At 38.6% G+C, this 24,371-nt stretch overlaps 1 protein-coding gene across 2 annotated transcripts in view; it reads right to left on the reverse strand.

The window, feature by feature from the left end:
• efna3b (ephrin-A3b) overlaps nt 1-24,371 on the reverse strand; it is a 111,294-nt gene that overhangs the window by 85,176 nt on the left and 1,747 nt on the right. The gene's annotated exons all lie outside the window — the stretch shown is intronic.

Below are 24,371 nucleotides of genomic sequence, written 5' to 3' on the forward strand. Positions count from 1 at the left end.
CACAACTTTGGTTTTATCCAAACTTCCATTCAGAAGCTTTTTATAATGACAGTTCACCTGGTGATGTTTCCTCAGTCATCTTATAATCCGTGTTAAACGTGCCATTATCACGCACAGCCGGATAGGGTACGGAAAGCTGTTAGGGTCAAACTGGGTCATATGAATAATTATGAATAATTAACATAAAAAAAATAGCAATGTGTTAAACAGTCTAGATTAATCACATGCGTCAGCATTGACAGCCCTAATATGTATGCAGTACTTACTGTACGCATTTGACATTGAATCCCGAACGCCCGTGGCCAGGATTCAAGGGCGCTAAACTGGCCGTGTGCTCTGGGTAGGAGGGATGACGTACTGTCTCTTCCCTGTCAATCACAGGTACCCTAGCCAATCATAGGTCTCTATGAGCTCATGTATGCAGAAGAGGGTAGACTGCGCTTTCCTCCGAGTGTGTTATACTGCCAAAAAACTGGCTTTGCATGTCTAAGTGTAAGAATGTCTGTAAGACCGCAGCTTCCCTGGTTGGGCGCAAGTGCACGATGAGGTAATCTGGCTTGTGGATGGAGAATTTGGGGACTGGTGGTCATGCTGCTGGTGTCAGTGTTGGTGGGATACTGGGGTACTACTACTACTACGTTCAAGTTTATAATATCCTATACAGAACAAACATGATCCCTGGCGCAGAAGTGTGCATAACACCTCGAGAGGCAAAACATTTAATTTCAACTCCAAGCATCATTATTTCACCATTATCCACGTTACGTCACATCTTTCGACACATGACACAGCATAATTTTTACTCTACACATGAAGTGATTAGAGTTGACTCTTAGTGTCTCTTATAACACCATCTTCCCTTCCTACCTTGATTTTACAGCCCTTTGTCTTCCTCTGTATCCTTTGGCATTCCCTCACAGGATGTGCACACGTACACACATACTCACACACGCACACACACACACACACACACACCCAATAAGAGCTGCAGTACGCCATTGATATTCAGTACAGCAACGTTCATAGAAGAGAGATTTTACAGCTGAGCATTTCTCCACACACACACACACACACACGCACGCACACACACACACACACGCACATATACGCATGCTCTGTATCCCGTGTCATATTTATTAGATGACTGCCCAAGAGTATTTACTGGCTCAAACAAATCAGAAAACTGGAAGGGAGAAAGAGACATGCTACTGGATTACATAAATAGATTTAAATGCTGTGTGATGGGAATGGGAAAGACACACACACACACACACACACACACACACACATATACGCACGCTATTTTCTGACTTACAATCAGACCCAGACGAACAAATGAATAGTCTGACATTGCCTGATGAAGCCGGCTGTGAGACAAGGTCATAGCTCAGTTTGTCCATTTCAAATCTCATCATTAAAACACACACACACACACATACACACACACATCATCTCCCGCTAATTCTCTAATTATGTTCATGATTAGGGTGAACTGGTGCGCACTTGGCTTACCTAATGATGGCTTTAATGGCCAAAATCTCCATTAACAACCTCTCTCTCTCTGTGTCTCTTTCTCTCTCGCACACACACTGTGACATGGACGAAACCCTCGGCCATAGTCGGAGTGAACTGCAGAGAGCGAGCCTTAGCGGGGTGAGCGGTGGGGGGATTTCAGTGGGATTTCTTCTCTTCTCCAGAAAACTCCATCTTCCAGCTCGAGCGCCTCTGCAGCTGCCGATCTATAATCGACTATGAAAATTACATTTCCAATTTGCGGCATTTCATTAAGGAGGCCAACCACGTTACTCACAGTCACTTGCTACATTCGCGGCTGTGTTAACGAGGTATGAAATTAGATATTTGTTCAACCAGCGGCACTTCCGCGTATTAACATGTTCGCTAAGCAAATTGATTCGTGCGTACGACGCCGGTTCGGGGTTTGTTTGTTCGTTCGTACGTTCGTTTGTTGTTGGTAATTGCGGTGTCGCCGGTAATTAGGAACGTGCGGGCTGATTGTCTGATTGTTTGTAGGTAGTTAGAAAAAGTTGTATACACTGTATGTACCTATACACACTGTACAATGTTCCGCAAGAGAAGGATAGAAGATGCAGCATTCAGGGGGAAAAAAAGAAAAGGAAAAAAAAAAAGCCATATGATTCAGCAAGTGGGTTCCTGGAACTGGTGAGCACGCAGGTCACACCCATTTCATCTGAACTGACACCTTCGGCGGGAAAGAGAAATGGCGCAAGTGAGAATTAATTTGATAAGCTTTTTCAGCGAGTAAGCGATACGGGGATCGATTCGCTTTCAACAGTTCCTCTCCGAATCGGTAAAACCTCCGACCCTGATTAGGGAGATGCCTTGGTCAAACTCACGTTTGCGTATTCTTTCCTTGTTCCTTGTTGAAATTGCCCTCTGTGTTCGGCTGATTACTGAGTACAATAATAAAAGGACGGAGCAGAGACACATACACCAAACCGAACCAATTCCCAAATCCTGGCCAGCTGTGCACTTTCTCTGAATTCCTCTCTTCACCATCCAGGTGTCTTTCAGTGTGTTTGAGGAGGATGACTCTATGTATGTGTGTGTGTGTGTGTTTGTGTGTGTGTTTGTGTGTACAGTCTCCTGTGGCTGTCTGTGTGTGAGATAGCAGGTGTTTTGTGCGCGGGTCAAAGCTCGGAAAAAAGGACAGCACTATGGGAGTGTTTGGTGCTTTTTGTGTGTGTAAGACGAATACAGAAAAAGAGAAAGAAAGAGAGAGAGGTAATGTTTCTTCCCTCTTTTTTTTCCCCTATCCTGTGAGTCTGACTGTATCTTTAAAGCATAAAGGTTTACAAAGCAGCGTTGGAGATATGATTAGATAATCAAACATTTAGACAGACAGGACAGCACACTGTAGACTCGCATAATGTTCAGCTTTGTCACTAGAAGCTGCACGAGTTTGATCCTCGCCTAACGTCCCCCCTGTGTAAACACAAAGCGCGTCTTCGCCGGAGAGGACGCGAAAGGAAGAGAAGGAGAGGGAACGAGAGCCAAAATGGAAGGGGAGGAAAGCGAGAGTTGTGATGGTGTTACATCATTATAAGTAGGTCTAATGAAACATGTGTCACATCTGGCCCACTTCTGAGCTGAAAGCGCTTGAAAAGATGCAGCATTTCCATCTTCATTTCCATATTTCTCCATATTCTCCTCTCTCTCTTTCACTGAGCACTGCCTCCAGCTCAGGCTTAGAAACCACAAATCCCATGATTCCAGCACAGTGCAAGAAAAAGAAACAAGAGGCATATTAAGAAGCAAAAAATGAAGAATAATGCATAGTTCTCCAGAGAGAGGGAGAGAGAGAGAAAGGCAAGGGCTGAGTAAAAACAAAATAAACCCAGTATATATTTGATAGAGGCCTTTTTTACAAATCACTTGTCTACATTCCTCTCATGGTAGAACACACACACACACACACACACACATATACAGCTGCCATTTATACTACTTAACTGCAGCAATTCGAAATGTTGGCCTGTGTCTGCGCTGAGTGAAACAGAAAAGCACGAGCGAAGAAACAGCGGTTTTTAAACACTTATTAGTCGTATTACATTTGACACATCATTTAGGCCTATTAAATTCTTTTTCTGTCCATTACTTTTTTTCTTTTCTCTCTCTCTCGCTCTCTCTCTCTTCTTGCCTTAAACAGATTAACTATTTTGCACCATTTTCAGCTGTAAATTTCCTGTGCTTAAAATTTCCCTCATCCCTAATGAATACAGTTAATGGATGTTAATTACACACTAGCCTAATGTTAGCAGAGTCAAATGAGCATTGATAGATTTTTCCCTCATTATTAACTAAAAATACACAGCCTTGCCAAAAGAAATTAAGATAACAATCACCATTTTAGAAGGATCAAATTATTGGGCTGCATCAAGCAAAGAAAACAACTAAGGAGTTAAGAACCCCTCGAAACCTAATCAAAACCTGGAAGGATAGTGAATGAATTGAGATCACCTAAACACTTGGTAACAGTAACACCATAGCTACAGTATGTTTAATATTGAAAGTAGGAGCATTGTGATGTGATGAAAACTAAGATTTGGACTAAACAGCTGTGTGGCCATAAGTTGACCACTTGTAATGCGACTAATCAGAAAATAATCATGTTCATGTTACTAGAAAGCATAAAGATTGGACTTCGAGCAATGGGAAAGCCCAGGTTATCACATCAAAGGAGTTATTCTTCTCTGATGGCAGGGCCAGGACTCAAACTGTGAAAGAGTGTTTCCGCGGGCTTGAGGAATCCTTCTCACACATCAACTGGCCACCACACTGTGTGCTGTAATCAAAGCTAAAGGTTAGTGAATGAAATCTTAGAGTGTTCGTTTAATTCGTTTTTTTTTTTCACCAGTCAGTGTTCCAGCCCACAGATTACAAATGTGATTTCAGTGGTGTTTACCTACAGTAGCATACCTAGTGTGCACTAAGGTTAATATGCTGAGCTCCCATGCGAAATGTTTCAAGTGTGTAACAGACTCCTAATATTTATTTCGAGATAACCATAATATCTACTATAATATCTAATCGATGTTTTATGCTTGGTTTGAATCATTTTATTGGGAGAGAGTTGTGTATTCGAAACTTGGCAAAGGCACAGCCGTTTGTGGGCGGGATTCCAGGAAAGCAAAATGCTCTCTGGGTGGGAGAAATGGCTTTAAGCCCAGTTCCAACATTGTAGGTTGCTATGATTGCTATGGATTCAAAATCGCAGCCTGCTGTGACTCTGACATGCTCTGATGTCATTAGCTATGGAAACGTAGAAACAAAGCGCTAAAAGGCAAAGCTAAGGGAAAAAACACCCACGCTTACATCAAGGCAGAGAAAAGTGATAATGACAATTACTTAACAACAGATCTACAGTATAGTGGACTACATGGGTCTACAGTTCATTATGGAGAGAATACATAATATGCTGAGGTAATATTCTTTATTAATTTTATGTATTTTTTTGTGTAGTCATCAAACCTAAAAAAAAAAACTAACAAGTATAATGCAAACAAACTGTTTGGTGCTTGAGATCAGACCAGAGGTGGTACAAAAACAGCTCAATGCTCTTATCAACACCCGAAAATCAATGATTCCTTCAGCAGCTTTTCCTCTTTGTTTGATTTGTGGGCTGAGATTAACACACTGGGCTGTCTGGGCTCTGTGCGCCTGGTCATTTTAGGACATCATCAGTGTCTCACAACTGTCACAGCATCCCGATACCCAAAAAGTAAAAAAGGCTTAAGTCAGTATGAGTTGATGCAGCCCAATAATTGGACCCTTCTAAAACAGCAACTTTTTTCCTTTTTTTTTTTTTTTTGGTCAGGTAGTGCTTAATTCGTATTACTGTTAATGAGGATCGAGGATTACACATGTAAATAAGCTGTGTAGTGAAGTATTGAAACTTGAGTGTACAAAATAGTAACTTGTCCTGAGTACAGTAACCCCCCCTCCCCCCATTTCCTGTATTCACAGGCGCTGATCGGCGTGATCGCGCTTCACTAACTAACACTGATTTCTCTGATAAGTGAAGGTGATTCCACACACCCTCCTCCTCGACAGTCCCTCTTAACCGCTGTTATTAATTAACTGCGTTTCGCTCGGCATAGCATCGCGAGGTGCAAACACCCGAAAGTGCACGCCTGCACACACGCAGGGTGACGTGCTGCCTGACAGGCCGTCTCTGTGATAACAGTGTGTTGATAAATGAGCGCCGGGTCTTCGCTGTCACATAGATACATCTTGCTGTTTACTCATAAATATGCACGGGATTATTTGCATATGCAAAAACACATGCGTTTATCTGATATACGGGCTTTACAGTCACTCCGTCAATCAGCGTTCTGACGTGCCGTTAATAACTGCAGGGAGGGGAAAAAATAAGAGGCATGTTTAATGTTCGATCAGGTGAGAGCTCTTTATGTTTCATAAAGTAAGCTGTAGGAATGGGACGGACGAAACTTTTTTGGGTTGTTCTAACCAGTGGCAAAGCATGAGCTCATCTGAACTTAACATCATCTTAACTAGACATCTGCTTAACATCTGGAGCCACCTGTGTTTTCACTTTCACTGACATATGTTTTGTTTTACAATGAGTATAATCAGATGTGTAGAACAATTACAATACAGTACCAACAGTTAGCAGCACAGTCTAAATTTACATAGTTTAATATGCACATTCATATCCATATATGCAAAAAAAAACAACAACTTTGCAACCTGAATCTATTTTAAATAACATCATAAATGCCACTGCCTTTCTTGTTTCCATACTTTCCTGGGCAACATTGCTATTAGACACTCAGATTAAAAAACATGCACATACATACAGTATTTGTGCACTGTTAACAAAAAATATAAATCAAATGAAGCTAGAGTGCGAGCAAACCAAATGAACCAAGATCCCTGGACAAAGAATATTAACCTGAGGATCCTATTCACAAATGAACCTGATTCACTTAGCCACAGATTGTACAGGATTAGCCAATAAGCGATCGTCCGTGATACGGAGGTAATAACGCTACAGCGCATGCCCTTATGTAATCAGTGTTCTCCTTACTGAAAACCTGCTCCTGTGTTTTCCATTGTGCTACGTTTGTTAAACTTCTCCATCCATCACCAATAGCTAGCCAGTGGGTCCAAGCATTGGTAAATAGCTAGCGGTCTATTATTTTAACAAATGCCAGCAGCTACGTGCACCATAAAAACTGTGGTCTTTCTTTAAAAAATGGTGAGCGTTGCATATCCGAGCTGTCATACATCATCACTTTTTACTATCGCGCACACAACTTGACATCTATCTGTTGATAACAGCTCAACACATTTGTTCACACCTACAGGCGATTAAGTAGAGCTAATCCAGCCAGATGCACAGTTTTTGAAAGGTGGAAGGAAAACCAGGAACCCAAAGGAAGCCAGATTGCTGTTATAACTGTTATACAGCCTACAAAAACAAGGAATTCACTTAAATACTTTATAAGGTCAACTGTATATAGACACATCACACACCATCACACCCATACTGTACTGTATGTGCTTGTTGAAAATCCATTCCAAATGTCCCGCTGTAACACCCTCTAATCTTCTTGATAGTCTTCTCACTAGATTTTGTAAAAGTGATTGTGGCCATTTCTCCCCTTTTATCCATAAGTGCTTTAGTGTGGGCAGGAGTTAATGGTAAGTGAACACCCATGAGGTGCAGTTGGAATCAGGGCTTGGTGGAGATCACACCAGTTCCACACTAACCTTGACAAACCATGTTTCCATTGACCTCACTTTGTACAAAGGAGCATGTAATTCTGAAACACTTTCAGCATACAGCAATAGTATATGAAGGCAATCTAGACAATGACATGCTTTCAAATCATTTGGGGAAGAACCACATATGGATATAATGGTCAGTTTTCACATACTTTTGGCCATACAGTGTATGCTATGTAAGCATACTGTGCAGTCAGAGTGACAGGTCCAAAACAGTGACTGTGGAACTTAGCTCAGTTGGTTAAGATGAGGTACTGCAGCTTGAAAGATCCTCGGGTTGAACTACCAGCACTCAATGTGTCTGACAGACCAAGCAACCACTTCAGCATTCACCTCTAGTGTTGGGGGAAGGGTTAGTTCAGTGATTAAGGGATTAGAATACTAATTGAAATGTCCCACGGTCATACCCCAGCCGCACCATTTTGGGCTCTTGGGAATGGCCCTTAAACTCACCTGCTAATGAGATAAAACATAAAGTCGCCCTGTATAAGAGTGCCTTCCACGTGCCGTAAATGTAAATGTGTAGGAGTACGGTAGATATGATTTCGGCTGTATTCTCACCCGGCCAAAATATGGAAATGCTACAGTCTTCTGTGGTGCCTGAGAGAGTGAAACTGAGCCTATCTTTGGGTGGGATCAAGGGGCATCCTCTGGTTCTGGAGTCGAAGTCGAAGTGCCAAAACATGCAGTTCCTCAAATTACCACTAGGCTCCAAAAGTGAGTCACTCCCCATAGACCCCCCTGTTAAAATGCCCAACTTTTAAAAGTTTTGGTCACCAAAGCTAGATTTCCCATTCATGACAACTGTATAGGAGGTGAATTTTTATGTAAATCATCAGTTAAAATTACATTAAGGCAAAAAGAAAAAAATGCAAATTGTGGATGTGGCTTATCAAACAGCTGTCTGCAGTGTATCACTTTAAATAACTAACTAACTGGAATTGTTGTAGTATAACTCACAGCAGGAAATGTAGGAGTTGACACAGGACGACGTGTAGAAGATGGAGGACGGAGCTCAATCTAATGCAAAGTAACGCGAGTATATAAATTGATATTAGTCTCCTTAATATTATTGCTAGCTATTAACTGAGGTAGGATAGTCATGTTCCAACCAATAGCCAGGCTTTGTTTGTTCTCTCATTTGCCCTTTTTATGGATTAACTGGGGTCTATCAAAATGGCGACAACAAGAGCTCCCTGTAAAAAAAAAAAAAAAAAAGCTTTTCAGGAAACCGATGGGTGACGTCATGGAGGGTTTGTCCAGATGGAATGGTTGGCATAAATTACCTCTGACAATCTCAGGCATTTGTGAGCTTATGTATGCGAAAGAGGGCAGATAGTGACTTTAACCACCGCAGGTTGTAACTGGTACCTGGGTGGTATTTGGGCAAGATCAATTTAGGGGCAAGATGTGATGAAATAAAAATTAGATAAAAATAAGGAATCATACTAGGCATATTCCTTCCAATCTGGACAGTCCTTATCTTGCTTATAAAGTTGGCCAAGAAATGCTGCCTTCTCTGAAAGCTGGGCTCCAACAAATGACAAGCTGAGTGTTTTTTTTTTTTTTCAGTTCTGCATTACTGTATTTAGTTCTGTGAATCTGTTTATCATGTGTCTCTGGGAATAGCAGGAGTGATGGCAAGAGCTTTGTGTTTGGACGCTGCTGGTGGCATCATGTCAACGTCTGTTGTTTTTCTGTTTTCTGATTTCTGCGAAAGCTCAGTGGCCGGAAGCTGAGTGCTGCAGCGCCGTGCAGTCAAACCCCTCAATTACTCGGACCGCTCTCCATCTCTCACCATCATTCTTTATCTTAACTCTTTTTTTCGGAGGCCACGATGCAACAGGAAGGCTTTCTCAAGCTGAGTGTTTATCTCATAATAAACCAAAACACAGACACACAAAGGAATTTACTCTCTCTCTCTTTCACACACACACACACACACACATGCACATATACAGTTTCCTTCCTGGTTGGTGGCATGCCTATAAGTAGTTGGATCAACAAATGCCGTATCGAAATTATGTGTGTGTGAGTGTGTGTGTTTAAGAATAAGAGACAAAGGAAATCAGCAGGTTATTCGTATGTATTTATTCACCTGTGTTTTACGTCTATTTACTCAGGGTCTTGCATCAGTGAAGCGAGAATGTAGCGGTGTTAGCATCACGGACTGCCCAGCACTCGGTAATTGTCAGAAATATGTGTATGTGTGTGCTGTGTGGTGTGTCTGTGTGTGTGTATAGAAAAGATGCTCTCTCTGCTATAAACCTCAGAGAAGATGAATGAGCAGAGTGTGGTCCGGTTCCTTTGTTTTGTTTTTTTGTCTGCTTCATGGCCAACAAACCTCTTCTTGTTTACACCAAATCTGCACTGTACAAAACAAAGCTGTTTGGATTTAGAACAACACACTCGTTCACTGTCTCTCTCTCTCTCTCTCCATCTTATGCACACACACACACACACACACACGTGCGCTCCTGCTTATGTACCGCACCCCTGAGTTAATGCCCAAGGCAGTTTTAACACTGCTGTGCCTCCAAGCACGGAGAGGGGGAGTAATTGGATTGCTGTGGGTAATAAAGCGCTCGTATCCTGCACAGCATCTGGATAATGCTGCCATCAGGAAGAAGAGCTCATTAAACCAAACAATCACCTCAACCCCTACCAGCTATGGATCCTACCTCCACAAAAGCAACTGCTTCAAACCAAACATACCTAGGTATGCAAACTCAACCTAGAGCAGGACAAAATACGATCGTGACGTCTAGCTGCTAATTTGTAACATCTTCAGCTTCACGAGAACACATTAGTGCAGAGATATGAAGAATTTCCATGCTACCTCAATCACACACATCTGTTATTATGCCAGTCTCAAACGCACTCGTAACAAGACGTTAATGGCTTGACCTCTGCTGTCTTCATCTCACCCGGTGCCCTTTTTTGTCTGCTGCCTTGCGTATGAACATAAAAGTAGTCTTTTATACATTCTCCTGAATGTTTTTTTTTTCTCTTACGATTAAATATAATTACTTATTTAGATGTCTTTATACCACAGCGATGTAGAATTGGCAAATTGAATTAGTCTAAAAGTGAATTATTTTTTTTAACACAAGAGCGGCTTACAGTAGTTCCAGCATAAAACCAGGTTTATATATATATATATATATATTCATGTCTTTATTTACTTTAATGTTTCTATAGTATCAGTTTGTTCACAGGTGCAGTACTTGTATCATGGACGATTAGGAGACTTATTAGAAGATTTATTAAACACCCATGGAGAGAGACTCAAGTGTCAGTGTGCTAAACAAAATATCCCACCAAGTCTTCACGAGGGACCTTACACTTTCGGGTTTCTCATTAAAATTAGTTTTGTTTTTTGAAAGAAAGCGATTTATGCAGGTTAGTTAACAGCTGTTTATCATTGCTATAATGTAAAAGTTAATAAGAACTGACTTGTCTTTAAGATGTGTCACAAAATAAAATTCTTAACTATAAACTGTTGAAATGCAAACTGTCCCTCCATCCATTCATCCATCCATCCATGCATCAGCTATAGTGTTTATTCTTTGTAAGGTCATGTAGGGTCTGGAGTATCTCCGAGGTAATTCGAGGGATGGGATGACGGCTCATTGTACTCACACTCACACACCTATTCATACACTATGATCGATTTAAAACCGCTAGTGCATGTTTTTGGAATGTGGTAACAAACCAGAAGAAACACACCAGGCACAGGGAGAATATGCACACTGGTCCACGCACACAGACCAGAGGTGAGATTCGATCCCCCAAACCTGGAGCTGTGAGGCGACAATGCTAAACAATGCAATTGCGAAATGTGTCATTCATTGATAAATTAGGGCCCAAGCACTACGGCATCAGCCCAATGTCTTCATAGTGTGTGAAGGGGCCTATTGTTTTCCTAAGGAAATATTTTTCCACCATTTGGGGCATTTTGGGGGTTTTAACATGCTCAAAACTCATGAAAATTGTCAGAAATCTGCTGCCATTAGGACACCTGAGAGTCTGGGCCCCTGGTGTTGCTCGGGGGCCTCACACAAGATTTAGATTTTGCTGCATAGCTCATACACACTTGCACATATGCATGTGAAACCCGGTACACATTTAGAGCTCATTGAGCTAAACAAATTTTACAGTGCATGTCATGGGCTTAACTCAACAGGAAGTGAGTTATTTTCTGTCGTTTGCAAAGCGCACCCATTAGAATTTAATACACTCTTCCTAGGGCATTTATATGATCATCAGCGATGTAATCTAAAGACATTGAGGATGCAAAATTGCAAAGGGATTTTTGATTTCTTAAACGGGTCAGCTGTGATGATGCCTTAAACTTATGCTGAAAAGTGGTTAATAACTTTCTGTGGGACATTATTTTGAGTGACATCATGTTCCTTGTGATGCTTTTTTTCCCAGCATCTGGTGCATTTTGGAGGTCTTAACATAAAATTCGCCATTTTTTTATTTTTTATTATGTCATAATGCTATGGATTTCTAATTTAAATGCATGTGCCAACTGTGTCTTTTTGGTGTGCCTAGGTGGCGATGGCGCAGGGTGCTTGGGTGTGCTCATCGATGATTGCAACTATATTTAATCATTGTAATCACAGGCAAGTTGATGTACTGTAATGGTAACACACTCCTGGCCCTGCACTTATACAGTAGGTATGTAACCAACTCTGGCATGGTAATAGCATAGGCTGCATATGTCGTGTGTTATTCCTGACTTATACTTCAGTGCTGACGAGTTATCAAATCTTATTGGCTTAATTTTCTATTAGGTTTCTGATTTTGGAGGGCAAAAGTAAGGTAAAATTCATCCCTGATGTATTTTAATGTGTTAAATACATTATCATGTCACACTCATTCACTTGGGTTTTACTTGCGACTAAAAATAAAACTCTTAAATACATGTTATTTAACAGAAAAAAATGATAGCATTATAGATATAGTGACCCTTATATATATATATATATATATATATATATATATATATATATATATATATATAAAGTGTTTATTTAACATTTTGTTAAAGGTCTATGGGGGGAGATTTCAGGAGATTCTGGTGTCATGGTAACACAAGGTCGGTGTGTTTGTCTTCTTAATGTCAAGTGAGAGAAAAAAACCAGGCTGTTTGTACCTTTTAAAATGTAAGCGATTGCATTAAACAAATCAAATGTAACCATAAATTGATTTTGAAAATTGTTGTGGTGTAAGAGAACTTGGAGTTCAAATGTTAACCTTCAACCTATCGCTATTTCGAATTTATAATTAAGCACCGAACCTTGAGTTAATTTTATCTTGTTTTTGCTCGTCGGGGCCATGTGACCCAAACGATAGAAATTTAAAAGCAATCGATGATTGCTTCTATGATGTTTGTTCAAAAAAGGGTCAATAGACTCTTACAAGATGTCTTAAAAGATCAGTGTATTTAGAGGAACATGTTCTTTCTGCTTTGCAGGCTTTACACACTGCAAATTGACTTAATGGTACCAGTATATGTGTGTGTGTGTGTGTGTGTGTGTGTGTGTGTGTGTGTGTGTGTGCGTGTGTGTTTTTATCTTAAAGCTGTCTAGTGCTTTCAAAAGCTCATCAGTTCTAAAATTTTTCTGACCTTCTGCTGTTGTTTAAGCTAATCATTCTCATTTGTCAGGATGACACAAAAGTGTCAGGAAAATACAAGGGAGAGGGGAAAAAAAACATGAGCAGCACAAACATGAATTCATTTAGTCCTCAATAGTACTGATTCTTTGTGTTCCACATGCATGTAACAGTCTGATTTACATTCAAATGCTTTCTGAACAATGGTGTGCAAATGATTAAGTGAATCAGAAATCTAGCTGATGCAGCCCTCACACAGGAGCGTTTCCTGGTCAGAATTGAAGTAAAGACCGAATTAAAGCATACTAATTGAGAGACAGACATGATACAAGCACACCTGAGAGGAAGTAGGGACGTACTGTAGCTTGTTATCACGCAGTGTTTTGAGAATCATGATACAGAACTCTGAAAGGAATAAATGGTGCTGTGGTGTGAATAATAGCTGTCAAATAGTGAGAAGGAAGTGAGAGCAGGGAGAGCCTCCATTCAGTGAAAAATGACAGGCGGAGCTCCTATTAGAGCTGAAAAGGTGCGGGCTTTTTTAGGTCTTTGTGTGCGGTTTTCATAACCCACTCCCGAGCCTTTTTCAGGTAAACCTTTAATCACTGGATCGCGCTCGCACCCATGCTTACTCGTTGTGTTGAAATACTGCGGTAGTTTACTTATTGATTGGACAAATGGCATGAACGAGGGATGAAAAATAAGGGTTATTCACTTACAAACACATAACAGCACTGTTATCCACTGACACAATGCTTCGCTCTCTCTCTTTCTCTCTCTCTTTCTCTCCTGCTTCTCTGCGCATGGTGTAACTAGGGCAAGCTGAGGTAAGAGTGTGTCATCATGACTAGAATATACTTAACGACAAAAAGCACACATATAGAATATAGATAACATTAAGCACGCACAACATTCTTATGCTGCATGAATACGGAGTAGCAGCTGTAATTCATGCATTTCACTTTATAATCTCTGTTTGTCCTACACAATGTGATTCACATTTACACATCCTCAAAGTGGCACATGCGACTGTTTAAGGAAGGGCAGTACTGTATGATATAAATAATAAAATGAATAAGCGCAGCTAATATAAGTTAATATAGCGTGAAATAAACCAAGAAATTAATTATACCAAACCCGTTATTCTACAATAAGTTTTCATAATACCTGTTTTCACTATAACTGTCACTTTTTATTCTTTATTCCTCCTCTCCCAATCGCATTTTCTTGCTAATTATGTTTTAATTCGTCCCTTTTCCACCACAAACTTGGAGTAACGAACTTGGGAAAAATTGTGATTTCACATACGAGCTCACAAATGCTCACAGCTGGACTGACAGAGAAGAGAGAGAGAGAGAGAGTTCCATCTCTCTCACTCAAAGATCACGTCCAGGGGTGCTGTTAGATTCTAGCTCCTTGAAATACTGGGCCAACCCTTTTCAGTCCCCATAGTGTTTAAGGGAGCCCTGTCACTCAGGGGCCATTCTTGCCTACCCCCGACCACTTTCATGATAATGTTCTTTTTAATGTTATTCAATTTTATGATGCCTTCCGATATTTCACGATGCTGCATGTGGACATAAGGACTGGTTGCTCATGCAACATTCTCGGACACACCGTTCTCCTTTTGACAAATGTGTTGAGTGTTAAATCCAAAATTTCCACAGTAAGATGTCCCACAGCAGTGATTAAGGAGACTTCCTCATGGGTACTTTCCGCAAAAAAAACAGCATCATGCCTATCAATTTAGTCAGCGCAGAACTTTGCCATACATCTTTACGAGCAGAATTGCTAAGCTAGAAATGTATAAAAATTCAACGGCAATGGATTAGCCAGGCTAATATGAGAAGTCTCAGTGAGTCTCTGTGCCATCGTTGCTGACTGACAGTTTACAACAGAGTGAAAGAAAAGTGTCATTGTGGAATCAAAGTGTCTTATGAAATGAAATAAATGCAGGCTTCTAAAACATATTTTAATGAATTTGAAAACGTGTTAGGATAAATTCAAAATGAAAAGAAAGGAGGCAAATGTGATCATTCAATTGAGTAAGATATTAATCATATTAATATCGAGTTCAATATTATTTACTGTAATAGTTGAAATATTTCATGATATATTTATTCATTTATGCTCTCAGTGCTGCATTCTTTATTTTATTATTTTGTATTTCAAAGTACATTTGGAATAAATTATTATAATTTTTTTGTTTAACAAATTTCAAAGGAACAGAGGAAAACCATTTAATCTTACCTTTTTTTTTATTATTTATTTATTTATTTATTTATTTATCTGGCTTCTCCTCATTTTCATGCTACAAAGTCAGTCTCAGAGTTGTAAAAGTTTCAGCGATTCACAGAAACAACAGTCACCAGACAACTTCCAAAAAAAAAACTAAAAGCATATTTCCTGTTATTTCATTTTATTTTTGCATCAAATTCCTAATGACTCAAATATTTTATTTTGTTTATGTTTACTCCTGGACTGTCCCAAAACCACACCACAAGTAATTTCTCCGTGCACAGTATGTGGACAACCCTTAAAAGCCTTCAGCTGTGTTATCCGTCACCGTTGTAAACACACTACAGTATGTCTGCTTTCACTCCTAGCATCTCTGTATCAACTTTATCACAAATGACAGTTATCAAATGTTCCCGAAGAACCAAAACTAAATAAAACAACAGCATGATGTTTGGCTAAGCAGCCGCTTTATCTCAGCTTAAACATTATATTTAATACATTTTTTAAATTAATATTTCCTTTAATTGTCACCACCAGCATCTTGAGGTTGATTTTATGTTTTTTGATTTTTAATGAAAATTTCGTCAATACCAGCTGCCAAGCCGAATCCCATATTTTTTATACTAATATTACTGACTCTGGTGCCGAAATGCTGGTTTAATTTCTACATCCTCGCTTGCCGTAGAAATCGCTTCAAAAAGTGTCGACCTGGAACTTAATCAAGTCTCAAGCCAAATCATTTTTCTCTTCCCCGCAAATCCTCCTGCTATATCACTTACAGCAGTCCGGCTCTTTAAACAAGGCCTCTCGACAACTCTGAGATGAATTTAGCATTTTGATGAGTGAGTGCATGCTTTCTGACTTCCATTACTGAAATATCGACCTCGCTCTCTACCTGCTGAGGTTTTTGACTGAAATTTCCCTGCTATCATTGATCCGGCAGAGTGCAACTACATAATCCTGTAGACATCTTATTAAAGTCAATTATGCCTAATTAAATTTCACGTCCTGTTGTGCGCCCACTGTGCCGCGTCTTTAGATTGAAGACTAGCGCTGGCTTCTCTGTGAGGTCTTGTAAAGAAAGCCAGATGTTACACAAGCATTTACTTCTCAGCTGAACCTGAAATGCAATATATGAAAGTACGGATCTAAATCCAAATTTTCTTATGAACAATTTTATTTTTTTATTTTTTAATAATACTTCTGAACATTCAATACGGTGGATACTGTTATGCACAGTTGCAGAGTACAGTTACAGTCTCCAGTGAGAGCAAGACTTCACACAGAGGCTTATCTGACCTAGCATAATTAGAGCTAGCATCATTAGGTTATTGCAATGTATCTGAATGGGATGAACAACAGATTGAAAAAAAGCTAATGACATTCCTTTATAAAATGTTCTTCTCAAGGCAAAGAAGACGCATGATTACTTATATTCAGCAACCAATGACATTGAGTCCTTCTGAATTAATGAGAGTCTGAAAACTGCCTGCAATTCAAGCGCACTCCGGCAATACATCATTTTGATGTGCACATTTATTTGGTTAATATTCGCGAGCGGAGACGGTGTCAGTTGCATCATCACTGTCATTAGTTATGTTTCAAGTCATATACATTTGTAAAGTATTATTCCAGGCAGTAGGCTTCCATCTACACAACTGTCTAGTGCTGTTCAAACTGAAATAAGAACAAATGTAGTATAAGTAAGCAGACCGGCATAATGTGCTCCATTTGTGAAACAAATGAAGCATGCAGATTGGATACTTTTTCCGCTAATCTGTCCCATCATGCAGAGTGCTCGGAGCAGATAACAGAAGAAACTGCTTCTGCAGCGCTGCTTCTTCTCCATCTTAACACTGTATTTGTTAATGAACTGTATACTACACTGAAACTTAATGAGCCACTCTTGTTTACATTACATGCATTTTAACAACATGCACTTCCCTTAAGTTAAAGACAAAAAAAAAAAAAGAACTTGGTGTTTGAATTTGATAATCCTTACTTTTTTAAGTGTGATGTAGAGTCATCATATGCATCTAAAACAAGCCGTACAGAAGATATTTCTATCTGGTTTCTGTATGTGCGATTCAGTGAATGAATCAATATCAGTTACCGAGTCGTTTCGAGTTCAGTTGCTGCTACACTAATTCCATTCTCACAGATGACTTTATAATTAGAGATTTTATTTAAATTCACATAATTTGTTTATCTGCCCGCATTTTTTAATCATCACTAAATCGCACGATCATGAGTCAGTGAATTCTTTTGCTCGGATCTCCACGCTTCTCTCGTTCAGCGAATCAGTGTTTAACCAAGATTTGCTCTTCTCTCATTCAGCGGGTCAGCGTGTGAATCAGCACATCCTTTCGTCATGAATTTTTAAGCTCTGTCTTACCTTTCGGGTGTATTGTTAAACATTTATAAATTGTGTAAGTCGTGTGTGTGTGTGTGGGTGCTTAACATTATCTTTTCCTCATCCTTATGAGTCTTTTGGTCGAGTCCAAGATTCACACCTTTTATGTTCAGGGTGTCAGGGGAGTAACATTCAGGGTTTTTTAGGTAAAAGCTGGAGGGTTCAAGTATTTTAATGCATGTAATAGTAATTTGTGCTCGACTGTCTAAGAAATAATAATGATTTTTACTGTTTGAATCGTTGAACGAATCAGTAAACCTACCCAAATGTCTATTTTTTATTCGTTCCTTGATATGACCGATATGTTCCTTGACATGTTCTCTTGTAGATGGTAAAAAAATGGGCCTTTATAAGAATGTTAACATGTTAACAAAAGTAAATTAAAGTTTCATACTGAGAAAGCGTGATGTGTCTGTAATTTGATTGGAATATTTTTCAAGCTCATAAGATGAAGCAAAATGTAAAAAATTTGCAATTTTCTTATTATCAGGTTCTTGTATTGTGCTCTTTGTAGAGCATGTCATGCTACAGTTCTTGTGTATTGCTCAGCCGTACTTGCACATTGTGCTCAGTTTTAGCCCCTTCTGTGTCTCAGTAGGCCCACATTCACACAGCTGGTTCAGGGAGTGAACATACTGTAATGTTCTGTATGCGGAGAAACTGAGGCAGAATCGGGAGTCATCTTTGTCATGCCTTTAACCCATTATCAGGGGTACTGACAGGGATGGCACACAATCTGTGTAAAACAGAATACCCTCCATCGTGAGGAGGGGAGCTGACGTTTTTTTTTTATGTTTGATGTGGGTTTAAACAACGGTAAACAGCTAACACACTGAAATCTTACAGTATATACAGTAGATCAGATATACAGTACCCACAGCACTAAAGCTAGTAGTTGTGCATCAAAAACGAATAGAATAGAATGAATAGAAAAATCAGTTGAGATTGAGACCGATCAGCACTGCCAGGCTTTTATTATTTTTAACATATTTTACTGTGTAAGTGGTTAAAAGTGCAAGTGACCGCACTGGGATGATTCTAACATTAAGTGAAGCCATCGCATATATTTGGCTTCGTCTATGATTGGTTAGGTCTCCACTGCTGTGACACTGGAGCCAATCCTAGAGTGCGAAGGTGGAACGTTAAGGCAGGATTTTTTTCTCCTCGGTAAAGCTTCATCTGTGAGAAATAGAAATGAATTGGTGAGACAATGAGCCCTGAGAGCAGAGAGCTGAGCCATTTAATCAGTTTAGGCTAACTTTAACCTGAACACATCACAATTTTAACCAAGATTTTTGTTCGAATTAAATTTGCATATTCTGTAAATTCTGCGTAATTCATATATTTTTAGATATTTCAATTTTAATTCGATTTTATTTGTATAGCACTTTAATAACCTCTGCACAAAGACACTTTCTTCTATGCATATTTGCACACCAGTACAGTATATTTCAATTTGTACAGTATATTTCTATTTTTATGCACATCATATTTCTATGTACAGTATATTTCTATTTTTATGCATATCATATTTCTATTTTTATTTTTAGTTCTATTTTTTTCTAGTTTAATTTAATTTTTTTATTAAATTTTTTATCGTATTCTTTTATTTATATTTATTTCTTATTTGTAAACTTTAATTCTCTTTTAGGGTCAATAGCAGTCGTATAATACATTTCACTACATTTCGTACTGTGTATGTTTGTGTATGTGACAAATAAAATTTGAATTTGAATTTGAATTTGAATCATTTCATTAATATATTTTTTTTATTATTCTTTTCAATCTTTAGTTGGATTGTATTCAGCTACCTGGTATTAAATAATATTATTTATATATTTAGTATATTTAGGTCATTGACAGCCGTATAAGCAATTTTAATGCATATTCCATATGTATACAGTATGGTTATGTACTGTACTTGACAAAATTGTTTTTATTTAAATTTATATTTTACATGACTGGAAAATCTCCTCTTAATTTAAATATGCTGATACATGACTCATTTTTTTCCCAGTGTAGGTGTTGGACTAAATGTACTGTACCTCATAAAAAAAAACAAAAAGAAATGCCTTTTTACACTAAAGGACTAAAATCTAAAAGCATTCCTGCTGTGGTTAATCCAGTGCAGTAAGAAAAATCCTAGTAGATAGCGCTATGGTCTTCTACACAGGTGACCGATGTTTTATTTTCAGAGCGCGCAATGCAATTTGAATGTTGTGCAATGCAAAATGACAATAAAGTCCCTGAATAAATTGAAAATGAAATCTGTTCTGTTTTGTAGTATTTGTCATTTTCACCTTGTTCAAACCCAACTTAATGCATTTGTAAATAAATTCTTATTTATAATTTTACATGTTGTAAAGTTTACTGTTAAATCAGTGAAATGAACAATAAAATAAACAGGCAAAAAAAAAAAGTCATGCTCAGTTGTGTCCAAAGTTTCCTTCTAATTAGATTCTCAAGCCGATGCTGTAAAGCATCAACGTTTTGCAAACTAAATCCAAGCTGGATTTTTTTTGTTGATGTATAAATCAGTACTACAAGCTATTACTTTACATGCTGTTTATTTTAAAGAGGAATAAGGGTAGTCAACTGTACTCTCTCACTTTCTTCTTGTCATTTATGAGGTGGATTTATCAGAACATCATTTGCACTTTTAGTGGTTAATTTACACCTGGAATTGTAAAACAAATAGTTTTCCTTTAAAATGATTAAAGGTGGAAAATTAGACTGCAAGGCAGCTGCAGTATCCAGTGTTACTGTCAAGTAATGGATATATTTAAAACACAGATGCGTAGGAAGTGAAGGGACGGACAACGCGTCCCTCCAAATATCGTCTGGTAAATGGATGGCCCCGCTCAGGTAATGCGTCTTGTGCTAATGACTAACAGCTTTATAATTTATCTTATTTGCCTATTATAATGTTTATATCAAAGGTCACTGACCTCCACATGCTAGAATATTTTGTTGTCATGTCATGCTGGGGAGATTGTTGTGTGATGTGCTTCTTAGTTCACACGGCACTCCAGAGAATTCCCTAATTTTGCAGACCCAGAACCTGTGTCTTTTTCTCTAGGATGATTTTTCTAACTATAGAAGGTGTTCATTCACATTAAGAAGGTTTGAATTTACAAACGCACCCTTGGGGAACTAGATTGTTAGGTAAAGATGATGTTCTGTACCTCTTGCCTGGAATAAAAATCAGATGTGGACCTTCGAGCGAAAAAGTATGAATAGCCCTGATTACAAGATAATACAATATTAAACCTTTACATTTTTTCTGCAGTTTTTGTAATTACTTTAGCACTTAATAATAACTAGCTTAAAATTCCCTGTTACATGTAGTGTACCGTATGCTGAGTATTAACATTAAAATTAAAAGACAGAGCAAAATATACAGTAGCTAAATGTTAACAGTTCTGTCCTTCACCCAATGTCCATGCTCTTTCTATGGCACTTTCTAAACGTAAAGATGTACAGTATGCTTGAATACCGCACTTCTGTGCCTAGAAGAGAGTGTAGCGTACATGATAATTGTGAGGAATGCAACAAAACTCAAATTACTCCTTTTGCTAATTTTAATTTGAGATCTTGGCTCCGGACGATACGCGATATCAATAACTATAATCGATTAGGATTTGCCATTGAAAATCTTTACAATTTAACCATTTAAACTCAAACGGCATGGATTTGTGCCGGCAACACAGCATTAATCAATGAGCATCAATAAGCATTAATAAAAAAATAAAAGATAACTGCTTACACGGACATCCTACCAGTGTGTGTTGATGGAGGGCTTCAAACATCAGACTGTACATTTCGTTTTTTCCGTATATGTCGGGTAGGACCAAAGTTATCATACTTTTTAAACGCTTACATTTTTCCGCTACCAGAATGTAGGAATGACATCGCAAAAATGTCAAAATGCAAATATTATTATTTTGGGTCACTGAAACAACCAAAAACAAGCATAAGAAACATGTGATTATATGTACCTGTGCTGTAACTTTGCATGTGTGACCCATTTTTAATTTGTTTGCTCAGTCACCTTTGTATAGTTGGTTAAAAATTCTGACTATGGCTATGAATAATGACTAGGTTGTGCTGAAAAAATAAATATGTCACTCTCTACTGCACAATCCTGATCCCTATATATTTATTAACACATACAGTAGTAAAATGTCTGAAAATGCTTTGGGATTTAAGGACTACAATTCAATTCTGACAAGGTTTTATTGGGCTTATGCCTGACAGTGCTACGTGACAAAAAAAACAGTATAAAATACAGAAATACAGCTAAACATTTAAAAAAACTTTTTAAAAAATGTTTAACTGCATGAATTTTACTTATAACTGGCGATGAAAATAAAACACAAACAAATAAATCTGGGTTAGTGACTTAGTCTGAAACATGGTACACATTTTATAAAAGTTAAAAGTGTACCCTTTTTACGTCAATATCTATGCTCTGGGCTGTGAAGGGAGGAAAGATATTAAGTAAGAGTCCCTCTGATCCCATGGCACGGCCCCTCTGCTCAGCTGGAGCATATGTATTTAATTTGATCGTGATTTCCTCTAAATTTGTATCCCGCCCCGGGCTACTACATTAACGGTGTGGCCAGCACCACCTGCAAACTAGGGCAAAGATCTGCATGATCTCCTAGACTTTTAGGAAAGAAACCAAGACACAACTATGTTTAACTCGGAATTGTGAGTTAAGTAGTCTATCACATATATTCTGGGCGTAAAGTCATTTCAACTTGTCTGAATGTCGTGTGTGTGTGTGTGTGTGTGTGTGTGTGTGTGTGTATGACAGAGAGAGAGAAAGAAAAGTGAAGGAGAGAGACGGAATCGTGGAATGGTGACACACTGCTAACACATTGGGGTCACGGTGAAAAACGGCTGAAGAGGAAAGAAGGGGAACAGAGAGGAGAGGAGACAGACGGAGACTCCCAGGGAGTAGCAGTGTGCTAAAGAAAAAGGGACTGAGAGAGAGAGAGAAAGAGAGAGAGGTAGGATCAGAAGAGAAGTACTTTAGAGCTTGGAGATCCTGTGTCACATCTAAGTCTTGCAATCTGACACACAGATTTTATTTGATAAACAAAATCAGCACTAAAACTAAAACAAAACTATATGTTTTAAGTATTTGTTTAAGTACTTGCGCTTCACTTCAGAGACGAAGATGTTGGTTATGGCGCTGGGACATGGGCCAGGGACATGTTTAAGGCTTTCACAGCGTTTGGAATCGACACAGAATGCAATTCGACCATACTGAATGCTTTGGTGACTTTTTAGTAAGTAATTTCCATGTCCTGGTCAGCATCGTACCTGAAATATGAGCTAAATGTTGAGTTGTGGTTGTGTTTTGTCAGGCCGGTTCATTTCACGGTGGTGTGTGGAGTGGATGAGCGTGGTAAGTGTGGCCTGGCATCAGGCCAGCACCCGTTTAGTATCTGCGTTTATTCATGCTAAGGCTGAGACCATTCTTCATTGTGAAGCGTTTAGACAAGAAATGTCCATGGTGCGAACACATCATGGTCCCCTGTTGTTCAGGCTGAAAATTCTGAAATTGTAAATTTTTGTGGAAGAATGGTTCAGAGAGCATGAGACATCATTTTCACACATGGAGTCCAGACCTTAAACCCACTGAGAATCTTTGGATGTGCTGGAGAAGATTTTACGCAGCGATCTGACTCTACAATCAGCAATAAAAGATCTAGGATTTGGAAGAACGTAATGCGACTATGAAATAAAATAAATGTTGCGACATTGCATAAGCTTGTCAAAACGATGCCACGGGCGTAATCAAAACAAAAGGCGGTCCAATGAAATATTAGTGAGCACAATTTTTGGGGGGCTGGGAAGTGTACTTTTTAGGGACAACTACATTGATCAATAAGATATTTGATTTTATACCCGTAACAGAGCGTCAAACTTCAGATTTTGCTACAAAGCCGAAGTTCTCTGTCAGTGTCATAGATAGGGACAAAAAAAAAAAATACAAATACAAAACTACTAGTTTGATTCAGTGCATTCGCTAATTCCTGATAAAATATTTTTTTTATATTTACAAATGTAAGTTTGTAAATAGCGTGGGTGGGTAGGTCAATCACATGCAGCCTGTGCTCTATTAGTAACATAATAAAAATAAATAAATAAATGATTTGACTAGCAAAAACTTTGCTACACAACCGTCCTCTGCAGCCCGAGATTATTGTAGCCCGGGGGGAAAATAAATAAATAAATATCTCTCTATATATTTTTTTTTTAATCAGACAAACTGATTAGAGACTTTAAAACAAAACAGGTACATTATTTATTTTTTTAAGTTTGTTTGTTTTTAAAAAACAATGATTTTAACACCATCCGCTATCTAGTTTCCATGGGATTATTAGAACATTAAATGTTCAAATTGTGCATGGGCTTTAGATTTTCCTGTAGACGTCTGCAAATACATTTACAAGCTTTTGCATGCTACTCTTTGATCATGACAAATATACGAAACCTGTACGAAAGTTATATGAGACACTTATTCATTTTAGTGCTCATATTTTTTTTTTTTACTTGACCTATGGTTAGAGGTGGCCTCAGTAGTTATCCCTGCTGTTTTTCCATTTGAAATAATACCAAGGAAATTCAAGGGCACATTAGGAGGTAATAACTACTTTGCTTTTCTCAAGTTCAAGTCTGGAATGATCTTGCAAATAGCTGCCGTCGGTCTTTCACCTTCGCCCCTCCGAAGGCCACTGCGTAGGCTTCAACCGGATAACAGGCCAGGGCCACAAGACTGAAATATAAAAAC

Source organism: Clarias gariepinus, chromosome 4 (assembly GCF_024256425.1).
Source record: "Clarias gariepinus isolate MV-2021 ecotype Netherlands chromosome 4, CGAR_prim_01v2, whole genome shotgun sequence".
NCBI lineage: Eukaryota > Metazoa > Chordata > Actinopteri > Siluriformes > Clariidae > Clarias > Clarias gariepinus.